General features: G+C 42.5%; 1 protein-coding gene across 1 annotated transcript in view; it reads right to left on the reverse strand.

The window, feature by feature from the left end:
• The window catches only part of CPLX2 (complexin 2), a 597501-nt gene that overhangs the window by 261750 nt on the left and 313664 nt on the right, over nt 1-22087 (reverse strand). The window contains exon 2 of the mRNA XM_069244589.1: nt 17120-17179. The gene's annotated coding sequence lies outside the window, so the exon portion shown is untranslated. The remainder of the gene's footprint in view (nt 1-17119; nt 17180-22087) is intronic.

Consider the following 22087-nt stretch of genomic DNA (forward strand, 5'->3'; position numbering starts at 1 on the left):
GTTGTTTGGTAGATTACTAAAGGGCCGACATTTGTTAGGAACCTTGGGCCAGATGCAGGAAGAAAGCAAATTGCGACTTGCAATTTGCGAGTCCGTGCGACTCGCAAATTGCAAGTCGCAATTTGCTATGCAGAAAGGTGTCTCAGACACCTTCTGCAACTCGCAATGGGGTCGCAAAGACCCACCTCATAAATATTTATGAGGTGGGTCGCAGTTTGCGACCCCATTGCGAGTATAGGCACTCGCTAACATGGAGGCCTGCTGTAGTCAGCAGGCCTCCATGTTAGCGACCTGCTTTTAAATAAAGCAGTTTTTTTTTTTTTTTTAAATGTAGCCCGTTTTCCATAAGGGAAAACGAGCTGCATTTCAAAAAATCCGAAACCTTTTGTTTCGGTTTTTTCAGGGCAGGGAGTGGTCCCTTGGACCACTCCCTGCCCTGAAAAAATGTTTTGGGGTCCATTCACAAAGGGGAAGGGGTCCCATGGGGACCCCTTCCCGTTTGCGAATGGGTTACCATCTACTTCAAGTGGATGGTAACTGCGACTCCATTTGCGACCGCATACGCGGTCACAAATGGAATTGCATACCATTGCGAATCGCCAATAGGAAGGGAACACCCCTTCCTATTTGCGATTCGGAAATGCATTTTGCGAGTCGGATCCGACTCGCAAAATGCATTTCAACATAGCAAAGTGGCTTTTGCGAGTCGCAAACGGCGTTTTTCGCCGTTTGCGACTCGCAAAACCCTTGCTACATCTGCCCCCTTGTGTATTCCTCTATGAAAAACCTGCAGACAAAATAACAGGAGACGAAGAACAAAAAGAAGTGGGTGTTGTGCTCTCTTGTTGTTTTCTTTGTGCAGTTTCCATTCTCCATTTTGCAACAGCCAATCATATAAAAATAAACATGTTCTTGATCAACTAAGCTTAACTTTAAAGGGAGGTGCAATTCTTTTTATTGATAGTTATTTCCAGCGTCCTGACATTTCATTATTGGAAATCATTAATGCAAAAAGATTGCACATAATGTTTGCAAAGATGTCCTCAGCTGGAAAAAATCAGAAGGGAGCCACCATATGTGCCAGGCCACTGGGCTCTATTTGAAGGTTGGAGAGACTAGACATTCCTATAGAGGGGTGGTGCTGCTGCTGTCCAGGGCCCGCGTGACGGGTTTGAGGAAGTTACCCCCTTGACACAACAGGAGGGAGAGAGCAATCAAGTGTAATCCCATAGCCAGGTACTAAATCTAAATGAGTGACTCAGAGGAGCATACCATATGCAGTTTGAGGGTCCCCCAGGGTTCATGACTGTTGCCAAAAATACAGCGAATGCTTCAGGCTGACAGGGGGGAAAACAATGTTGGTCACGAACTATTGTCCACACAAAGGGACACTTTTTACTTTCTAGAAGAGTGAACAAAATATAGCAGGAGATCCTGTCACTGACCGGATATGGAGTTCTGAAGAAAAAGCTCCATGAGTTTGTCAAACGTCCCTTCCACAGAAAGTGAAGTATGAGACTTGCCATACCTGCATACGTTTTTTTTAAAACGTCATCAGCTTGATGGAATTTAGAATACTCCTGCAACAGTAGATTTAGCAGAAGAAAACATCACAAGAAACTTAATTATATTGGCCAGCAAATTTCTACGTGGGAATATTTTGTTGTGTGAAAAGTCGCTAGCATAAACCACAGTGTATGTGAAGTTTCGCCTGTGATTGACGTTTTACAAAGATAACATACTTTACAATTTCATAAAGATACAAAGTGTGCGACTTTCTCAAAAAAATTGCTTGAAGAAAACTAAACTCCGATGTCCTTATTTAAAAATTAGAAATACACTCAAATTGTTTTTTGATATTTTACCTAGTACAGAGCAGGTTTGCGGTTCCTTGAAAAAGTGTATTCCTGTCTGTCTACATAGCTATTTATGTCTCTATAGATCTACATATCTGATACACACTTATTGTTGGCACACTTTGTAAATCTTTGTGTGTCTGAATAAATTAATTTGGAGCTGCACGGGTATTGCTCCTGTGTCTCTCTTGTGAATGCTACATGTATGCTTGGAGGTCAGTGTTTCGATCACACCTCAGCAGACTTGGTAACCCGGAGGCTGGACACCAAGACACATTCTTTTGGTACCTTTTCTATATCATAGGATATATCTGATTTTCAGTTTTTTATTTCCAGCTTTACATCCGTCCGTTTGACTATTTTCCCCAGTTTTTTTCTCTGCCCTATATTTAATTTGCAGTTTGGAAGAGTCTCTGTACATCCTGCTAGGCCTGATTTGTTTTATGAAAAAAATCTAGAAAAAGTGTTAAATTATCGGCCTCTCAAGATCAACTCCTGTTAGTAAGCTCAAAATTATATTTTGGGGTTTTCCTCATCTCAGTGGCATTTATAGTAGCACACACACCTTTGTAAGAGCAGTTCTATCCATAATAATGTATACAAATCTTTTTCACAGAAGCATGACAGTAAGGTCGAATTTGTGCTACCTTAACTATCAAATAACTGGCCCTGGGTTTTATTGTGTGGGACCCTGTAAATATGTTTTAGTAGAAATGAAATCAGTGCAATATGTTATATATAACAGACCTCATCAAACTACTGCTAAAAATAAATTCACAGTTGCAACCACTAAAAAGGCAATTAGATCCAAAAGTGAAATAACACTCCCTAGAGAGGTACTCAGGCACATATTTATACTTTTTTAGCGCCGGATTTGCTTCTTTTTTTTAATGAAAAATCGGCGCAAACTTATAAAATGTGTACGTTTGCGCCGATTATGCGTCAAAAAATGACGCAAATGCGGCGCTAAAAAAGTATAAATATGGGCCTATGTGTTCCACAATAAAAATTAGAGAAATCCAAATTGTATGTAAAAAAGATGATTCCACAAATAATCACTCATTAATAACCTTCACTAGTTTATCGAAGTATACTTGTCTTCCTTATCCATTTCTTTCTATGTGCCCTTTACAATTTATCATCCTAATATATATCTTTAGGAGTCCTCAAAATACTGCTCCCAAATGACAAAACAGTCTTATCTCCTAACATACTCTGTAATCTCTGTCTTCATAAGTGGACTCTCCAGTATTCCAACCCTCCGTTGACACCTATGCAGGTTAGGCCTTGGATGGCCTGAACATTATTTAACAAGGATGTGACCTTAAAGCGAGCAGGAAGGAAGAGATGAAGAATGAAACAACGTCTACGGCAGAGTCGAGTACCATTCCAGGTTGGAAATCATACAAGATCTGAACCAAATCGCAGCAATGTGAAAACACTGACTACTACTCCTGGTTTAAGATGCTGGTCACCCCAACCCTGGACCTGGGATTGGATCAAGTGGTGCTTCAGTTCTGACTCTTCAGAATTTATCACCTCTCTGATGTGACCTTAGTTCTTGGTAAAAGCTGATTGTTCTACTACAGCAGCCAGGGAGGAAAGCTCAAGGAGGCATGAGCAAAATAGCTATAAGAGATGTACTGGAGAGTGGGAGGTTAAAAGGTTCTGTTGCCGGACACCTGTATTACAAAACATTATCAATGCATGCTTTGGCTTTGGAATGAGGTTCCTTTTAAGTAATCGCACGAAAGGTGAAACAAAACCTATCTTGTGGATGCTAATTTTGAGAAATCACCCTGACGCAATTAATGATGTTCCCACGGGCTGTGGAAAAACAAAGGGCCATATTTATACTTTTTTAGTGACGCATTTGCGTCATTTTTTGACGTCAAAACGACACAAACTTGCAAAATACAATTATATTTTGTAAGTTTGCGCTTCTTTTGCGTAAAAAAATGATGCAAATGCAGCACTAAAAAAGTATAAATATGGGCTATACTGTGCCCATTATTTCATAACTACCTTCAATATGTAGGTTCAGTATGCGCCTGCACATGAGCTGGCTGCTTCTTCCTCATTGATGGTGCCAGGACCTGTTCTGAGGGGCACCTTTCTGTACCACTGTTCCTAATGTCTACGAGGGCAGAAGGAGTCCGTGGTACACCACACATACATTAATACCACTACGGGCCTGACTCACAAAGGTAATCTTAAACTTATGTGAAAATTTACTCTTTTTCGCTATTCACAACCTACGATTTAATAGTAACTTTACGAATGCAAAGATTCCAGAGATGGGACGGAAAACTCCGCACATAAAAATAGAGGACTGTTCTATCTTTTTATGCGCGGAGTTCTCTATCCCGACTGTAAAGTCACTGCACTTAAAAAGTTACTACTAAAACGTAGTTTGTGAACACCTAAAAACAGGTAAGTTTACCTTTGTGATTCAGGCTTTGTGTGTCATTTTAACTCTGACTTTGAAGCTAACACCCACTCAGAAGGAGATATAAGGTAGCAGTACCACTTACAGGTATTTCTCAAAACATGCAACAAACTATGACGTATTGTGGTTTCTAATATCATATCCAGCACTGCTAATGCCTCTTTAGTTGGGTGGAGGCACCATGCCCAACACCTGTTGCGTTTGGCCAGAGACCGTGCACACCAAGGAGGTGGCTGACTCCAGGGATGAAGTGAGAGTTAGCTGCCTGAGGCAGCCAGGGACTAGGGCCTGGTTGCATGCCAGGCCTCTTGGCCAACCCACCGTTGCACACAGCAGATGGCGGTTGGGAGCAGGGACTGGTCTGATGGCCCTGCGGCCAACAGTATTACATGTTAAAAGAAATTCTATAAAATAAATAAAGGTAAATCTAAATTTTGTTTAGCCTTACTTATAATACTTGTACATTTGTTTAAAGTCACAATAAAATCCACTTAAAACACAGTTAAAGTACAGTTATGTTTACGAATTGAAGCAGCAAAAATACAAAAAATCGTAATTTATGGTTAATTTTGCATCCTTGACTTGAATAGCAGCCTCACAAACCATACCTCACATACCAAATGCAAATTAACCGGAGCTGTATCACATATGTAGAGTCTGTTCTCCAATTTGGGAATAATAATGACTTTCTAAATTATTTCTTGTGATGCAGTCAGGGTTAACTGGTCATATTGCAACACTCATATCACTTAGGGGACAAAGGACCTTTAGTGTCATGCCCAGTGATGTCATGGGGTGGGCCAAAAGGCATTTCATGTAATTTCCGTTAACTTTGACATTTTGGTGAACTGACATTAGTGACATACCTTTTCCTTTTCTCATGTCTCTTTACGCTGATGTTAATTTTGTGGGTAACTAACTCTGTTGGTAACTGGTAACATAAAACCTTTGTTTGATTAGTTTCAGTATCCTTCACTCACTTCCAAGCAAAAACCTGGCACAGCCTCCCCAGACACCTTCTGACCATCACCTCACTTCCTGAATTCCCAATGGCCCTCAAGATCTGGCTGTTCGAATAAGCCTCTGGGGCCTGCAAACTGCTGGTTACCCTATTGAGTGATTAGCTGCGCTTTATAAATCCTGATTGATTGAGTATGTCACCACGATTCTAATAAGGTTAAGATACAAAATAATTCCTAAAAATATCTTATCCAACTTGGTTACAACACATAAATTAGTCAATATGTTTTATGGATTGTAACCTACTGTATGCTATAAATGAAAAAAATCGTTTACAAGGCCATGAAAATCCTCTCTGTGTGGCTTTTCATGGCCTTGTAGATATGGAGTTAGGCAATACAGCGCAAGCCTCTGCGTTGACTTACTTTCCATCAGGGAGGCATTTTCATGGGTGTTGCTTAGGTGTTCCCATTCAACATCCATGCATTTTGATGTATTCCCAGATTTACAAGGCACTTGCTGTGCTGCTCTGTGACTCGGGGCCTTGTAAATATGGCCCTTTAATTGCTGTACCCTGAGAAGAAGGGTCTGAGTCATGATGTGTAAGGGATGATAGAAGTTGGAATCAGTGCAACAATCGCAAATGGACTCTAATGGAGAAATATGCGTAAAAGTCAGCTGCAGGATGCATTTTTTACCTGGTGATTTGCAAGCACCACTTTTCTTAAGTTCAATGTTCAGCCATTGACTTTATCTTACAAAATGACAAGACAACATGTTCCCCATTTAAGAGACTTCTTCTGGATGCTTAAGACCATTAATCATTCCAGAGACTGGTAATCAGAACTTGGATGATGCTGAAATCTTCGAGTCTTGGAATTATTTAAGAGATTGGTAAGATTCTAATGCATGTGTAGTATCCTGGAGTTAGTGTCCTGGAGTTCACAATAATAAGCAAATCCATGGTTCACAGAGGTTTCCACTTTCCCACATCTATGCGCTTGTGTAATCCTCTGGAGAACATAAACTTGTGCCTCTAATTTGCAACTAAGTATTTTGCATGCAAATGCATACCTTATTGAGCTTTTTCTTACAAGTATACTGAATCCGTGTTGCAACTGTAACTTGCTAGTTTTTAGGTCTCACCTAGACAACATGATGTGCTGTCTCAAAGTGACATGTTGTTTACTGTTAGTGGGCTTTGAGGCCAAAAATTAGTTACCATTGGTAGACTTCAGAGCCACTCTTGATGACTTCCTTCCTGCTAGTCAGCTCTGCGGTCCTCTTGCACGTGACCCTCCCCTACAGCATGGCCCAATTACTTTTGTCCTTCCACTGTACGGGCTTTTGGGAGCTATTTGTTGAGACACTCTACAGAGTACATCTTTGTAACTGGCTCTGTCTTCTGCTCCCTCCCATTTTCCACTTGTTACATTATCTAGTTACACATTAATTTTATATATCCATGAGACGATTAAGTGACTTTTTTTGTTGCATTTTGAATACAGCATGAAACCAACTGAAGGTATTGGAGTGCTTTACACGAGCACCAGTTACATTACACAACACATTCTCATGTAGTATTTATCACTTCAGATGTTTTTTTTTTTCAACTTTATGTCCTTGTATCCATTCTGCTTCTGGTCCTTTATGGGTCCAATTACCTCTCTAAGGCCCTCATTACAACCCTGACTGTTGGCGGAGAAGCAGCGGTCTTACCGCCAACAGGCTGGCGGTAAAAACTTTGGAATTATGACCATGGCAGTTACCGCCATGGTCATCCGCCACTTCTCCGATCCGACCGCCAGAGCGGAGACGACCGCTGGGCTGGAGACCTGGGTCTCCAGCCCGGCGGTAGTCATAATACCGCTGGCGGTATCATGACCCGGCTGACCGCCATGGATTTAATGGGGTTTGGAACCACCATGAAATCCATGGTGGTGAGCACTATCAGTGCCAGGGAATTCCTTCCCTGGCACTGATAGGGGTCTCCATCCACCCTGAGTCCTTCCCCTAGTCCTTCCTCTACACCCCCCACCATCCCTGCCACCCCCAAAGGTGGCAGGAGCCCCCTCCCCACCCCTATCCCCAACATTACATTACACATTCACACCCAACACGCACGCAGGCACCACCAACACACATACCTGCACACACACCATTATACATGCTAACAGCCACATACACAGTCATACGCACACACCCACATTCAGACATACACGCACACATCCATACAGACATACATACAGACAGACACGCACTCATTTCCAAACACACAACACTCCCGCATGCATACACGCAATCACACACCCCCTCTACATACACACACGCACCCCCCGATGCACGCACACAACACACAACACCGCCTCACCCCCTCCCCTAACGGATGATCAACTTACCTGGTCCGTTGATCCTCCGGGAGGGGTTGGGATCCATGGGGGCTGCTCCGCCACCACCACACCATCAACAGAACACTGCCACGCCGAATCACAGAACGTGATTCGGTGGGCGGTGTTTTGTTGACATGGCGGTGGAGGTGGAGCAACCTCCACTTCCCCGCCGCCTGCCAAAATGGCTGCTGGCGGCTCACCGTCTGGAAAAGGACAGAGGGCTGCCAGCAGTCATAATACGCCGAGCGGAAAACGGCGGTCTTCAGCACGGCAGTCCCTCGGCGGTCTTGTCAAAAGACCGCTGAGGTCGAAATGACCCCCTAAGTGTCTAGAGGTGATGCAGTTGAAAGTAGGAACTATCATAAAAACATGTGGTGCAGTTAACAATCTTGCTTTCACAATACTTACTTTAACAATTGTCCACACCTCACTGTCCTCACAGCCCCACTTGGCAAAGTAGAAGCCTTCAAAAATACACTGATTACAATGTTGTGCAGGAAAACGAATTTCTATGCTGAGAGAACTTTGTGTGTGAGGGCAGCCAAGGTGTGTTTGGCTGATGGCATTCTTGGCCAGTGAAGAGAGGTATCTATGGTATAATCCATCATTCTCTGCTAGTCATTTACTTGACGTCAGAGGGCACAACTCATTGTGAATAACAAAGTATATTACCTTGGTTACTGTGCTCACTATAATTATGTGCTATAAGAAATAGTAGCGTTAGTCTCATAATATTGGGACTTACGGCAAGTTTAACAATAGTTTGAAACTCTCATTCGAAAGAGATGTCTTTGCCCGTATTACAGGGGTTTATGATGAACTTAGTAGGACAGGAGGCGGGGTCTTAAAGCAAGAGTGTCCATTAGATCTGTAATTCTTTAAATGTTAGGGACGCAATATGATTCGGATTTGGGGCAGTAGGCATGCTATTTACATAATAAAACATGTTTTTTGTATTTAAATTACAGTGTGCTTTTACATTTTACCTCAACTAAAGCTAAATCCCTTGTATTGTTATTGTAAATCACTTCAACGCCTCCTCAGGGGCAGTAAGCACTACATAAATATACATTCAAAGACAATTACACATTCATTTTATGTAGGCATGGTAAGATTAAGCTATGGCCGAGAGTCAAAGGACCCAGATTTCTTCTTTGTATACAAACCCAACTTAAACTACACAAACATTAGAACTTCTAATGTTATAGGTATAACCTCAATTTATAGTTTATGCTCAACTTTCAAATGACTATGTCATAATTATAACTTAAATGTATAATTTACACACCACCTTCAAATTACTCCATACACAGTCTTTTCACATCACTTGTCACACTACATTAACAATATGTTGCCACACTACCATGCACTGTGTTTTCACAAATCATGTGGTTTCGGATGTCATAAGTGTTGTTATGAAGACTATAATTTAGTATGACATACTTTAAGTAATCTGTAAGGGTAGAACTTGTGCATGGAGAAGGGATTAGTTATATATAATGTAATGTGGTGAGTGAGATGAGAAGACTGTGTACGGAGGTGCACAACATAGTAATTTCAAGGTGGTACGTATATTTTAAATGTAAGATATAACTATGACTTATAAGTGGTGCATAAATTATACATTTATGTTATAACTATAATTTCTAATATTTGTGTAGTTTAAGGTGGGTTTGTATACAAAGAAAAAAAAAAAGTTTTCCTGACTATAACTAATCCTTAACCTTTGGCTTTTTCATGGAATTTCAACGGTTTTCAATTTTTTTAATATCATTTTTTTCCAGTCATACAGCTTACTATTGTCGAATAGAGTGTCATTAAGTGAAGTGTGGTACTGTACAGTGGAGGATAGTGTCATAAAGTGTACTCTGGTACAGCGTAGTGTCATAGAGTAAAATGTGGTACACTGGAGTGGCATAGACTGGAGTGACATAGAGTGGAGTAGTATAGAGCAGAGTGGCATATAGTGGAGTGGCATAGAGTGGACTGGCGTACAGTAGAGTGGCATACAAAGGAATTACATATAGTAGAGTGTCATACAGTGAGTGGTGTAGAGTGGAGCGGTATAGAGTGGGATAGCGTAGAGTGCAATATCGTACTATGGAGTTGCATACAGTGGAATAGTGGAGAATGGATTAGCATACAGTGTAGTGGCATACAGAAGAGCGCCATTGACTGGAGTGTTTTACAGTGTAATCGGACACAGTTGAATAGCATATATTGGAATGGCATACAGTGCAGTGGTGTAGAGTTGAGTGTGGTAGAGTGGAGTGGCGTATAGTGAAATAGCTTACAGTGGAGTGCCAGCATGGAGTGGCGTGCAGTGGAGTAGTGTAGAGTGGACTAGCATAGAATAGAGTGAGGTACAGTGTAGGGGTGTAAAGTTGAATAGTGTAGAGTGGACTGGTGTACAGTGGACTGGTGTGCAGCAGAATAGCATACACTGGGGTGGGGTAGAGTGGAGTAGCGTAGAGTGGAGTGACATAGAGTGGAATAGCATAGAGTTCAGTGGTGTACAGTGGAGTAGCGTACAGTGGAGTGGTGTAGAGTGGAGTAGTCTACAGTGGAGTAGTGTAGAGTGGAATAACATAGAGTTCAGTGGTGTTCAGTCTAGTGACATACAGTAAAGAGGCATTTACTGGGTTAGTGTAGAGTATTGTGTCGTACAGTGGAATAGCATAGGCTGTAGAAGTGTAGAGTGAAGTGGCATACAGTGGAGTGGAGTGGCATAGAATGTAGTGTTGTACAGTGTAACAACATACACTGGATTGTGATAGAGTGGAGTGGTGAATACTGTGGTGGATTACAGTGGTGTGGCATAGAGTTGAGTGATGTACAATGGAATAGCATAGAGTGCAGTAGTGTACACTGGAGTGGTGCAGAGTGGAATGGCCTAGAGTAGAATTGCATAGAATGCAGTGTCGTATAGTGGAGTTGACTACAGTGGAGTTGAGTACAGTGGAGGAGTGTACAGTAAGTGAATTAGACTGAAGTGTCATATAATAGATTGGCATACAGTATAACAGCATGGAGTAAAGTGGTGTAGAGTGGAGTGGAATAGAGTGGAGTGGCATACAGTGCTTTGGGGTAGAGTGTAGTGGTGTATAGTGGAGTAATGTAAGTCGATTGGCATTGAGTGGATTAGCTTAGAGTCCAGTGGCACAGAGCGGAATGGGGTAGAGTGGAGTGGTGTAGCGTGGAGTGTGCTAACTGAAACAGATGTAGTGTGAAAGTGTGTGAATGGATGTAAATGGTATATGGTGTAAACATTATTTTTTTGTTAGTATATATAAATAGTGTAAGTAGTGTTAAAGTTATATGTTTTAAAAAACATAGTTATATATTGTGCAGTGCTATACCATGTTGAGTTTGCAGTATACTGCGGTACATGTGAAAGAGAAGTCAGTTTGTGATTGGTTAGTCACTGTGTTTACCAAAGATAAAAGGCATATATGTGGTTTTATCACAGTTTTGCTGCGTTCTGCCATTTGCATTTAGCTGCATTCTGGATTAGGGTCTTAGAAATAGGTAAGTATTAGGTTTTATTGTTGTTCACCACCTATTACCACTTTACTTCAGTGGCAATATCTAGATAATTGTTTTAATAATTTTCTATATATTTCTATAGCAGTCTAGGAAGAGCTGTGCATTTTTTTAAAGTAGAGTGGTAACTTGTAGGTATTAATGCGCTTAGAATTTCTTGTGCTCTGCATATTTAAATATGTACAAAAATAGAAAATATACTCTAGTACTCTATGTTTGTAAAATATAGTGTATTGCAGTGTATTTTTAGTATTTCAACATCATTGTTTTAGTACCACAGTAATCCAGAGGTAGTACGAGGTTCTCCTTATTTTAATTTTAAAATATATAAAAATGTATACATATTTTGCCATAACTATTACCACTGTACTAAAGTAGTAATAGGTAGGGGGGAAATGCCAAGCCAAATACTTACATAGATCTGAATGGGTAAATCAGTGCACAGGTATCCTATACTTAAAAGCAACATGGCTGCCTTTAACCTTAGTAAAGGCAGTCATTAGCCAAAGACTCGTCATCGCTGTGTACCGAAGTACTGCCACAAAATACCACATAATATTGCAAAAATCCCACAACAACAGATATCGCTACGTTAGAATTCCTTAGAACTTAAAAAAATGCTCACTGTACATACCTGGCCCACATAAAAGGATTATCTGCACATAATGTCTAATTCTGCCAAGTATATTGTAAATCCGTTCAACCATTTTTGTGCTACGGCTAATACAAGAAGTCTGTGTAAAATGCACTGGGAACTTTACATCCTCCACAGATGTAACAGATGCAATAAGTCTGCAAAGTTGTGTGAAAATTCATCCAATAGGCGCAAAGTTATTAAGGGCAAACGTCTAAGGCATTCCTATCTCTGGGTAACCGTAACACGAATAATATTTTGCTAGTCGATATTCTGGCAAGCATATTTTAGCAGCATAATATTTTTATGCTTGATATTCTAATATACAACTTGCGATTGACTGTTTTCCTTAGGGCCACTGGGAGTGGATGAAAAAAGCCTATCTGGACTAGAAATCTCTTCTCCTGTGCTCTGTAGGGGTTGCCTTGTTTTTGGACATGGGATGACCATACGGCTGCAATCGCCTTGACAGATGGATTTTGCTGGGAAGACGTAGTTCACTTGTGGTGGTGGTTACAGATGAGGGTGCCAGCTCTCATTTCTGGGACCACGACTTAACATCAGGCTTTGATCCAGAACAAGAGAAAGAGAAAAATGCAGAAAAGGGAGGCGCTAGATAAAGATTGGAAAACTATGGCAAAGCAGACAAATCAGGGATGAAATGAAAATACAAGAGTGAGATAAAGAGACAGGAAGAAGAGAGCCATGGACGAAAGAAGTGTCATGATTAGTCGATATTAGAGAGCCATTGGCATTCAGAAACACTAGTACTTAGCAGCTCCGGCCCTAGGTCCCTGAGAAAAACATTTGGGCCCCAACCAATTGTTATTATTCGATTTTGTTTAGCAAAATAAACACTGCTTTGAAATCAGCCCTTCGATGACCGACCTCTGACACAGTCACAGTAACAAAGTGACCGTCATGCCTGTTTTTAACTGGGGCATCCAGAAGGGTAAAACTAACCTGTTTCACAGGAGTCTAAACTCAGCTCAAGTCCTCTTTCAGAGGCTGAACAATCCATGCTTGGTGAATTCTGCTTCAGAATGATAGTGACACAGGAAATACAAAAGAAAATGCGTAAGTATTCAGTGGGAACATGCTGAGATAGCGGGGATGAAATAAACAATCATAGCAGGGTATCATTAGGAGTCTGCTTTAGACCGCCAGGCCAGAAGGATGACATCAGTGGCCAGTTACTGTAACAAGAAACAATGTTAAAAACACCACATTGCAATTACAGGGGAATTAAATTAGTTCAACAATTGCTGGGAAACCCACTATAGAAAAAAGCTTCAGAACATTGCTCTGAGCTAAACCTCAACCCAGGAGTTCATCCAATTAGAAGAGCAGAGAACACACAATCAGAAGCAAGTCCCCTAGGGCCAGAGACAGAGTCAGTTACAAGTTGGTCTCTGACTGGTGTGTGACTGGGTATGCCCAGCCCTACACCACCCAAAATGCCTGGATTGTAAAAGCTATGACAGCTGGACCAAAAAAGAAGGAAAAAGCCATTCAACAGCAGCATGAACGGCCCATTTTAGCAAGTGTGGATATATCATAGCAGCAATTTTAGACGTTTTGCCAAGTATTCATTGCAGCACAGGGGTTAATATGTTTATTTCTTCATTTTCTTTAAGAACAATGCAAAAAAGAGTGCTCTACCTGCCCAAAACAGCTATGTCGTATTTCCATCTGTGTTAATACAGAGCCTTTTTATATGGGTCTACGTGATCTCGGCAGAAGAGGCTGCAGGAGCATTTTAGGCCCTTTCTACTGCCTTGGTGAGAAGGCAGAACCTCTGCTTACCCACATTCAGTAAACGTACTGTGGTAGCACCTGCATGCAATAGATTCTCTACCAAGCGCAATGGAAAAGGGAGGAGCAGTCAATGTTGGCCACTTGGCCATTCCCAACAGTGTTTGCCCTGGATGGAGGCGGGAGACGGGGGCATGTGTGTTTTCCCCTTCTCCCTGGGAAGTGACCTTTGTGGCCTCCCCCAAGGTGAATGCTGGTGGACCCACCCCTGCCCACTGCAAATACCTCCAACAATAAGACTAGCACAATCCATGGATAATTTAGGGCATACATCACACTGTTGCATGGTTGTTTGGAACCACTGGATACTGGGACATATTTGGACGTGCATGGAACACTGCCCTGTGCAAATCTGCCCACCGCTGTCTGCTCCAGGCATTCAGCTCTGCTGTCTGGAAAAATCCATCAATACATAAGACTGACACCACCTCTCATAGACCAATGCGGACAACTACACCAGGACAGCCTGGCGTCCAAAGCTGCTAAAAAAATGTTTTCAAATTCAGAAACAGTCTTTTACAATTAAAGCTAATAGAATGGGCGGGAAAGGAGTGTTGGAAATTAAAAATGCCTTATTCTCATCAGAAAAAATGGAACCGAATTCTCAGAGCGCACTTTCTATTTGAAAGTAGTTACTTAAGTGTGACTACAGTTCTCGGGCATTAGTTTCCTTCATAGATTCACATGTTTGAATCATGAACGTAGCTCACTGTCAAATAGGACTGTGAGCAACTTCAAAGACTGCAACAAATGCTTACTCAAGGAGAGATATCACTTAAGAGAGACAAAAAAACAAACGCGAGAGGCGTGGAATGAAACTAGGAGAACACTAGGTCAATTGAAAACATTTAAACTGAGTAATACTACCACGTATTTCCTACATTACTCCAGAAGAGACATAAATGTGTTATAAAGTGTTATTTTGAAAAGAAAAGACGATTGAGGTAAACATTATTTTTCATCATACAAAAAGAAAGCTTTATATTAAGTAAAAAAGGCAAATGAGGCGAGGTTGGAGTTAGGAAAATGCAATTTTTAAAAGACAATGCCGGTAGCACAGCCGAAAACGTTGATAGATCGAAAAGATTTTCCATTTATGCCAATTTGTGCTGAGGCAAAACTGCTTTATAATGATAAAGCACCAATGTTTAGCAAGGACATTGAAGCAGATTGCATCATGATATACAGGGATAAGAATAATGTAATTGGCAATAGGAAAGCCTAGACATCAATAAGGGACTGGCAAGGTTAGCAGCTGCTCCTGGCTTCTAGCTCGCCCCTTCCACTGCTCTTGCTGCCGCTGGGATCAGGGTTCATGATGGTAGCAGCAAGAACTGTAGATCCAGATCCTTGTCAATCCCCCTCGCTCCTCAGTCACATGTAGGCAGCTAAGGGGTTAGGTGGTGTAGGACTCACCCTACGATGCCACTAGAAAGCAAAGGTACATGACATGATTGCTGGTACACGTGACAGTTTGAGGAACTGACATATACACAAGGGGTGTGGAAGTTACAGAACATTTAGAAAAGTTCAGAGTCTGCACAGGTGTTTCGTCAGATAAGTAGCTTCACGCACTATGTTGGTACCTATCTCAGGTATCAGGCAAGTGGAACTCTCATACTGTTATTAAGTCACCAGAGTCAAGGTACAGAGACTGACATATTGTGTTGCGGAGCTGAAAAAGTGTTACACGTTAACAATGTTAGGATGTGTTGGCGACCGGGCTGCAATGGTTCCAGCCCAGCTGTGAGATGCTGGACCATGTGCACCCTACAACTCTTCTGGTATGAAATGTTGTGAAGCCCCAGCACAATGCCCAAGCTACATCTTTCTCTGCCCTTTTATATCCTCAGTCTGTAGCACTGGGATCATTTCACGGATACTTCACTGCGCCTACACAAGCAGCATGGAGCTTGGGCAGCATGCTTGAGTCATCCACTTACTCTATTCTTCTTTTCTGAAGCCTGCCAGCTTCTTATTTAAGCATTAAGATGATTTGCAAAGGCCATACTTCCTGTGAGAGAAAAACTTTTGTTGCCGAATTTCATGTTTGCTGATTGCATTAACCAGAGTAATTCATTACTAAATCCTAATAGCCGTGGTAAAAAACAGGGATCACCAGGGTCACACATGGGTGTCCATGGATGAAGTGTGTATAAGCATGGTTTGTCTGTGATCATATTAATTGGCAACTGTGGATCCTTGAGGATAAGTAGCAAAACTGTATTCACCATTCATCTATGACCTAATGTGCCGTTCCCACACTGCTGAGTTTCTCCCAGTCATATATTGGCTACTGGTGTGAAATAGGCATCTTGCATTATAAAGTGGTCAGTGCAGCTGCTCTGATTCCTTTGGCCGGCTAGCTTTCTGGTTACAGTGCATCAATGACTTTCAAAAGGTCTAAAGATGCAGATTTGTTCTTCAGGGGGTCGTTTTCAGTGCAGGCCTCTATCCATTCCGAAATAAAGAAAAGCACCTCCCATGAATGGTTTAAGCAGGTAGAACTCCCTCAAAGCACGGATATAGGATACCAACATTAAATAGTGATATTTGAACTCCCTGCCCTAACCCTAACCATTGGATGTTAAGCCGTAGTCCAGGTGCATTGGTAGCTGCTGGTTACCTTCAATTGCTAGACCAGTGTTTTTGTCAAAATTCCTGCAAACCAGGTAGCAGAGTGCGAGAGAAAGGCAAATGCGGAGGCAGTGTTCAGAGCTGTTGTGCCTCATATGGGTTAGTAATCTCAAGCATGCTCTCACCGCAAACCCCTATGAAGGATGTGAGGGCTATAGTTGTGCTAAGGACATATATCTTTAAGAAACAAGGGTGTTCTTCTCAAAGAAGGCCGAGCAGAAACGTTTTCCTTTTAAATTCTCAGCTGCACTAGTGGACCCCCAAATATGTCTCAGCGCACCATCACAAAAAACTTCTAGTGGACCATCACATCCAATAGACCTTCACATACCTGCAAAATCCTCCACCTTTACTCCAAGTAGGCTTAAATACTAAGAGTTCACCACATTAATCCCAACAGCTGGTCCTGATAGAGATCCATTTTCTCACCAAGACCCACCTCAAGTGTGTGGAACCTCCTATTCTAATAGGTACATATCATTCCAGAGACATTGCATAGAAATCACAGGGAAACTAGTCCCAGCTATCCCATGTAAAAAGACAAAGTATTTTCTTCCATGTTCGATTTCCCATGCTACCACCCAAAGTCTGGTACTGACCCGTGTGATTTGTGGCACCACTGTATTCCAAAAACCCACAGAGCTCATCTTTAACCCCATCAAGTCCATCCTCAATCCTGCCTCGAAAACTCCTCGAGGGGCAAAGAAAGTTCAGTTGCATCACTTCAGTATAATACGAGCTAATTTAAAATTCAAATTTATCTTCAAATCCTTCTTCATCATAAAAATGGAGCCATAAATAAATAAAATTCCATCATGCCTGCCAGAAAACTCACCATCTCCTTTAGCAATTGAGCCACGAGGAGCCAGCCACTCGTAAGACAGGAACAAAAAAACTGCAAGAAAAAACACACAAAGGTAAACATTCTTAATAAACTAAAACAACGGAATAAAGTTTTGCACAAATAAAACTTCCTGCATCCCTTCTATAATTCAGAAATATGCTCAAGGCTTTGTTCTTAAATGGATAGCTATTGTACTGCACAACTTTGTGCTCCCACCTAGGCCTTGATCATGGCCTACTAGGTGCTTCAGTACGCAATATCTGAACCATGCTTCCAGTCATACACAGAGTGAATGCACGTTTTGCCCCATTACGCATTGCTCATTGCTTTGATGATCTGTGATGCTAGATCTACGATTTGAGAAAAACAAATATTATACACCTTTGTGAATAAAATAGTGTGACAATACGCATACATGGTTCTCAAAAGACATTCATCTCTGCAACATGGCCCTATAATACCCTCATGTAGATCCTTCCACAGTCTCAAGCAGATTGCAATGCACATCTGCATTGACAGACTCTCACATACCCCAACACACCCTCACATAGTCTTTCTAATCACATTTTTTGTCCGACTCTGTGTCCGTAGCCCTCGGGCCATGAAAGACAAGAGAAATGTCAAGAAATAGGTTTCAAAGGGTTCAAGAACGTGTTATTAGAATAAATAAAATCATAGCTAGAAAGTGTATGTTTCCGACAACATGCATTAGGGGTCTAGGTAAATTGTCTTCTCATCATACATTCTTACACACTTAGGGCCAGATGTAGCAAGGGTTTAGCGAGTCGCAAACGGTGAAAATCGCCGTTTGCGAGTCGCTAAAGCCACTTTGCTATGTAGAAATGCATTTTGCGAGTCGGAACCGACTCGCAAAATGCATTTCCGACTCGCAAATAGGAAGGGGTGTTCCCTTCCTATTTGCGACTCGCAATGAAAGCGCAGTTACCATCCACTTGAAGTGGATGGTAACCCAGGCGCAAACGGGAAGGGGTCCCCATGGGACCCCTTCCCCTTTGTGTCTGTATAAAAAAATAATTTTTTAGAGCAGGCAGTGGTCCAAGGGACCACTACCTGCCCTGAAAAATACCGAAACTAAAGGTTTCGTTTTTTTTTTTCAAAGTGCAGCTCGTTTTCCTTTAAGGAAAACGAACTACACTTTGAAAAAAACAGACTGCTTTATTGAAAAGCAGTCACGGACATGGTGGTCTGCTGTCTCCAGCAGGCCACCATCCCCGTGAGTGCCCTGAATCGCTATGGGGTCGCAAATTGCGACCCACCTCATTAATATTAATGAGGTGGGTCTTTGCGACCCCATAGCGACTCGCAGAAGGTGTCTGAGACACCTTTCTGCATTCCAAATTGCGAGTTGCAATTTGCGAGTCGCTGGGACTCGCAAATTGCAACTCGCAATTTGGAATCTTCCTACATCTGGCCCTTATTTCTCTTTGTTCTGTGTGTTCCAGGAGTTATATTATGATACAGTCGTAACTCTTAATCTAAAGGAAGTGATGCACACAATTGCAAAGTTATTTCCTCCACAATTTCAGTGATTTTTTTCAAAGCTGTGAAAGCTTAGCAAAATTCACAAAGGTTACACATTTTAAATTGCGAGAAAAAAACTGCAAAATCACTTATGAGGAAAAAACCCTCTGCAAAGCCCTGCAAATACTTGGGAAATTCAGTTAAAAAAAAAACATTAATATTTACAAAAATTTGCCTTAGGTCAGGGCTGCAAGTCTTTTTGCTTTGCTGATCTACACAAATTTGAAAGGTGCAGGAATACACCATATTTACAAGATACAGTGCATTCCTGTCCTTGCAGCCAGAGCAGGTGCGCACTTTGGTGTCTAGCGCCAATGCAGGCACCCTTGCCTTGGGAGGATTGCTTTTGTGCAGGAAGGGATACCTTCCTGCACAAAAACATTCCATGGAGGCTTTTTTCCTCTTTTTATGTGTGCTGCAGAATGCAGCACACATACAAAGAGGAAATAATGAGGAGAAATAAAAGTATTTCTCCTTGTTACGCCTTCCCTGTGGAGACCTAGAATTTTGACGCATTCCCAGGTTTACACATTTTGTTTTAAACAGATTTAATTGGTATTTTGTTCGAAGACATTCAATTTCTAAAAGTGGCACAATGTCCTCATATAAGTTTTGTCACAAGACATAGCAGTGTTAAATACTTCTCAATATTTGCTATTGTTACATATTGCAAAAACATTTAGGTCATTTAAGAAGAGGCATATATCTTCCTCCCCCACATTCTCAGCCAGGTAATTGGTAAATTGTTCCTTATCATGGAAACTTTCAGATATTGTTCTCTTCTGATTAGGCCGATTCCCGATATGTGTTCGCGGGAGGGTAAGGTTTACATGTATGTCTCTCTTGTCAGTGAACTGGGATAAAGTATGGATCAATGGCATTTAACTCCCAATTGCTCCCCGTTTTCCCGCCGCCCCTCCGCCCCAAACATTGTTCAGTCAGTTCTTGATGCGCCTAGGCATGTGTTGTGTCATGGTTTCTCTCAGAGTGCTTGAGTTTGTAGCTCACATATGTATGCTGCCCTACACTCTGCCTGTTTTCCACGTTGTGGATGTGGTGTTGTCTCATGTTGTAGGTGATGACGTGGTCCCATTTCCTTCTGTATGGGGTGTCCTAGTCTCCTCCTGTAATGTTGCGACAATTTGTTCCCAAGCATTTGTTATCTCTGGGGGTCCCCTTCTCTGTCTGTGTTCCCTTTTCAGCACTAGACTTTCGTACTCTGCCCAGTGTCTTATTCCTTCTTCCAGCATTGAAGGTTGGGACCTATCAGACTTTTCCAGTTCTTTGTTAGCTCTCCTTTGGCCAGAGTATATGCGAGGTCTTGGAATTTACTAGTTCCCTTATTCTTGAGAGTGTGGGGGAACCAATGGAACAAACAATGGGCTGGGGTACACACAGTTTTACGCTTCTTAATTTCCGCCACATATGGCGTCACCACTCTCCAGTAGGTGGCTAAGTATGGACAGGACCACATCATGTGGATAAAGTCCGCCGCCTGTTCTTCACAGTGGGGACATTGTGCGTCTATTACTCAAAGGTGATCCGGAAGCCTTTTCGGGGTGAGATAGGCTCTAAGTATTACATAAAAATGTATAAGTTGAAACCTAGCGTTTCTGGAGACCTTTGGCACCCTCTCTAGTATCTGTTCCCAGGCCCCCTCCGGTACTGGGATCCCCAGGTCCATCTCCTATTTATGTTGTAGGTCGTCTAGGGGGCGCATTGCTTCTGTGTGGATCGTGCTTTATAAGTTAGTTATCGCTCTATGTGTGCCATCTGAGGTCATTAGGTAGGTGCTGGGCCCATGAGGTCTGGGCTTGATGCTTCCCATTTGCCAGTGGGTGCCAATGATGCAGAGAAGTGCTTGATGCAGTAGGAAATGACCCTGAGGTAGGTCATGTTCCTGCCAGAAGTCTTCAAATGGCATCAGGTTGCCCTCTCAGTATAGATCCCCCATCTGCACAGCCCCTGCTTCCTACCAGGTCGTCAATCTCCTCCACTCGCCTGCACTAGGTAGCCATTGAAGCCACATCATTGGTATCTCAGGTGTGTAAAGCATGGTCGTGCCTGTCTTATGGAGGCATCACCCGCCAGCACAGAAACATGAGGAGTCGAGGTGGCCCCGCCATCTACTCGGGCCCTGCTCTCTGCCGCCCATCGGGTCAACCACTGCATCTGGGCCGCCATGTAGTAGGATTCAAAGTCCAGGACCGCTAGGCCCCCCTCCTCCCACAATCTCTTCAGGGTGGCTAGTGCCACTCTGCATCTCCCATCTCCCCGTATAAACGCAGTAATTAAGGAATCCAGTTCCCTGAAAAGTGCGACAGGGACCCAGGCCGGTAAGACAGCAAAATAGTATAAGAGCCTCGGCAGCGCCAACATCTTAATTAGTGCTATTCTTCCTGCCACAGATAATGGAAGCGACCTCCAGAAGTTCATATTAGATTTCAATGCCCTAATTGCACTCCCTATATTACCTTCCAGGATATCCGCCCTGGTATGGTACACTTTGACTCCCAGGTAGGTCATGCATCAGGGCTCCCAGGACACATTTCTCAGCCCTTCGGGTGGGTCCCGGTCTGCCGCTAGCGGGAACAGGAACGATTTCTGCCAATTTACCTGCAGTCCTGCCAGATGGCCAAACTGTGCCAAGAGTGCTTGGGCTCCCTTTAGTTCCGGCCCAGTGTCTTGTAAAAACAAGAGTAGATCGTCCGCGTACAGTGCTATCTTGTAATGCCTGTTACTGTGCTCTAGCCCCCAGAACCAAGTGGCAGTTCGTGCTTGGGTAGCTAAGGGTTCCATTGCCAATGCATGGTGAAAGTGGACAACCCTGCCTGGTGCCCCTTTCTACCGAATATTGCTTTGAGGTTGTAACACTGGGTCTGACCCGTGCTTTAGGGTCTGTGTATAATAGTTTTGTCCATTTGATAAAGCCCTCGCCCAGTCCCATGTGTTCAAGGACTGTGGATAAATAATCCCAGTCTAAACTATCAAATGCATTTTCTCTATCTAATGCTAGTATAGTCGCCTTACCTACATGTAGAGTGCAATGTGTCTATGATACGGATAGCTTGTCGCATATTCTGGGCTGTATTCCGGGTGGGGATAAACCCAGGTTGGTCAGTATGGACCACACGGGTCATATATGGGAGCAACCTTGTTGCTAGTATTCAACTTAGGATCTTTTAGTCTGAATTCAGCATGGACAGGGGCCTATAAGCTTTGCTATCGTTAGGACACTTGCCGGGTTTAAGTAGAGAATTATCAAGGCTTCCTTTGTGGAATCTGGGAGGCATTCTGCCTCACGTACATTACTAAATAATTGTGTCATTTTAGGGGCCGGTTCTTGTATATACGTGGCGTAGAATTCTATTGGCAAACCATCTGTGCCTGGGGTTTTTCCCCTTAACAGGCCTTTAA

This window comes from Pleurodeles waltl, chromosome 7 (genome assembly GCF_031143425.1).
Source record: "Pleurodeles waltl isolate 20211129_DDA chromosome 7, aPleWal1.hap1.20221129, whole genome shotgun sequence".
NCBI classification, from domain to species: Eukaryota; Metazoa; Chordata; class Amphibia; order Caudata; family Salamandridae; genus Pleurodeles; species Pleurodeles waltl.